The sequence below is a fragment of the Schistocerca gregaria genome, unplaced genomic scaffold, assembly GCF_023897955.1.
Source record: "Schistocerca gregaria isolate iqSchGreg1 unplaced genomic scaffold, iqSchGreg1.2 ptg001039l, whole genome shotgun sequence".
NCBI classification, from domain to species: Eukaryota; Metazoa; Arthropoda; class Insecta; order Orthoptera; family Acrididae; genus Schistocerca; species Schistocerca gregaria.
In genome coordinates, this window is record NW_026062386.1 from 137,501 (window position 1) to 140,000 (window position 2,500).

Below are 2,500 nucleotides of genomic sequence, written 5' to 3' on the forward strand. Positions count from 1 at the left end.
TTAACCTAACTTACACTGCACCTTAACTGTCACATGTAACGTCACAGGAATGTAGCTTTGCCTAACAGCAACCCTCTGAACATAGTTCACTGCTTGGATCCTCTGGTGTCATGTGTATTTCTTGATGCCATGGTGCGTACCCTCACATAAAGGTCTTTCGAGTGTTGCGTACTTTCTACACAGTCCCGCTAACCACTGGAAGGGTGTACCGCTACAGAACGAATATCGCCCTCCCCTCCTGCCCTTCCAAGCTGGTCGGTCAGGCGTTTGTTTGTGAAATGAGCCTTGCAGCTGTTCAGTTGCATTCGGTTGTCGATGCAGTCAGTGTACGTTGTGGTACGGCCTGTGTGGACTGTCCGCTGATGTACGCGTAACCCACACTGATCATCCGTCGTTACGTACTGAGTGACATAATGTGGCACATGCTTGACCGTACACCGGCTGCGCCCTACAATGGCGAATCATAAGGGCCATATGTTGTGCACGATGCTACTTGTCTCGTCTCCCCATTACAGCGAGATTGCACTGTTGTACGCCGTACAGACATGTGGTAAGTAGGTACGGACGAAAGTATTGCATGTTGGCCCCCCCCCCCCCCCCCCCTCCTCCCTCTGCCGGGAATCAGCGTGAGCCGTCTGTTGATGTAGCGACGAGGGTTTTCCTATTTAATCGTATTGCCCCACACAACATGATAGCACGGTGGACCGCGTTCCACATCTGCGACATGCTACAGAGGCCGGTTGACAGTCGACCGCGCAAGGGACATTGCACACGTGCGCGGACCATCTTCCACGTGTTCTCTCGTGTACATGCCGCAGTGTGTATGTGGGCTGATGTAGCGTGTCGTGACACATAACATGCAGGCATGCCAGAATCGTAGATTTCGCAAATGTAGATTGACGTATACGTTTGCTGCCAAAGATCCGCAAATGAACTGGAAATCAGTTGTTGAGCGGTTGTTCGCGCTGCAGGTGCATCGGTGATAGCGACGATCGGTACATCTGTGAACCGGTTGTTTCGGCGGTACCCGCCATGCCCCCGAACCTGAGTTGGCCATGTGGGTATGAAGCGATACGAGGCTGTGGCTTGGCGGGACAGTCCCCGGCCGGTGAGGGGGGGCCGCCCGGCGTGCTGGCGATCGCTGCGTGAGCGCACGCACTACAGCCGGCTGGTGGGGGGCGCCCAGTGGCAGGAGCGCCGGCCGACGGGCCCGGCTGGCGTCCCAGCTATGCGCCGGCGCACCCTGCGCGCGGCGCCAGGCGGCCAAAGTGGGTTCTGCCGAGCCCGGTGCGAAGCGCGGTGGACATCTGCAGTGTGCTGGTCCGATTGCGGACTGTGTGCGTTGAGGATGCGCCGCCGCCCGGCACTCGGCGTCGCGACGCCGTCTGCTGCTCGGTCGCCCCCAGCGGTTCTCGCAGGTGGTTTGTATCGCAGCTCTGCGGACGTGTTGGCGCGTGCGCTGTGCTGGGAGAGTTCGCTTCTGCACCCAAGTGGGGCTTTGCCCTTCTGTGGCGCTGGCGTTGGAGCTGCCGGTCACCGTAGGTGGCGCGTGTTGTTTCCCGCCGGCAATGCCACGACAGCACGCTCCCGGGCCTCTGTCGGCAGCGGCAAGCTCAGTTGGGAGCACGGGTGTTCGCACTGAAAGCGTCTACTCGCCTATCTCCGGGCGATTGCGCCTCTCTCGAACCCGACCAAGTACTTAGGACGGCGCTGCGCGCCGCCGGGACCTGAGAGGGTTTCGAGGTGTATCGTGCAGGGGAGCTCAGCCTCCTCCTGTTTGCAGAATAATTGAGCGGACGCTTGCGTGTTCGCGCGGGCCCTCGGGACACACTCCCGGGCGGCCGGCTGCTCAGCTCTCGTTGACGCAGCTCCCTGGTTGATCCTGCCAGTAGTCATATGCTTGTCTCAAAGATTAAGCCATGCATGTCTCAGTACAAGCCGCATTAAGGTGAAACCGCGAATGGCTCATTAAATCAGTTATGGTTCCTTAGATCGTACCCACGTTACTTGGATAACTGTGGTAATTCTAGAGCTAATACATGCAAACAGAGTCCCGACCAGAGATGGAAGGGACGCTTTTATTAGATCAAAACCAATCGGATTGGCTCGTCTGGTCCGTTTGCCTTGGTGACTCTGAATAACTTTGGGCTGATCGCACGGTCCTCGTACCGGCGACGCATCTTTCAAATGTCTGCCTTATCAACTGTCGATGGTAGGTTCTGCGCCTACCATGGTTGTAACGGGTAACGGGGAATCAGGGTTCGATTCCGGAGAGGGAGCCTGAGAAACGGCTACCACATCCAAGGAAGGCAGCAGGCGCGCAAATTACCCACTCCCGGCACGGGGAGGTAGTGACGAAAAATAACGATACGGGACTCATCCGAGGCCCCGTAATCGGAATGAGTACACTTTAAATCCTTTAACGAGTATCTATTGGAGGGCAAGTCTGGTGCCAGCAGCCGCGGTAATTCCAGCTCCAATAGCGTATATTAAAGTTGTT

At 57.0% G+C, this 2,500-nt stretch overlaps 1 non-coding gene across 1 annotated transcript in view; it reads left to right on the plus strand.

Moving 5' to 3' along the window:
* Window positions 1-1,869: 1,869 nt before the first annotated feature.
* LOC126327294 (small subunit ribosomal RNA) overlaps window positions 1,870-2,500 on the plus strand; it is a 1,893-nt gene continuing 1,262 nt past the window's right edge. Inside the window, exon 1 of the ribosomal RNA XR_007561129.1 lies at window positions 1,870-2,500. This exon is cut by the window's right edge and continues 1,262 nt beyond it. This is a non-coding gene — a ribosomal RNA (small subunit ribosomal RNA).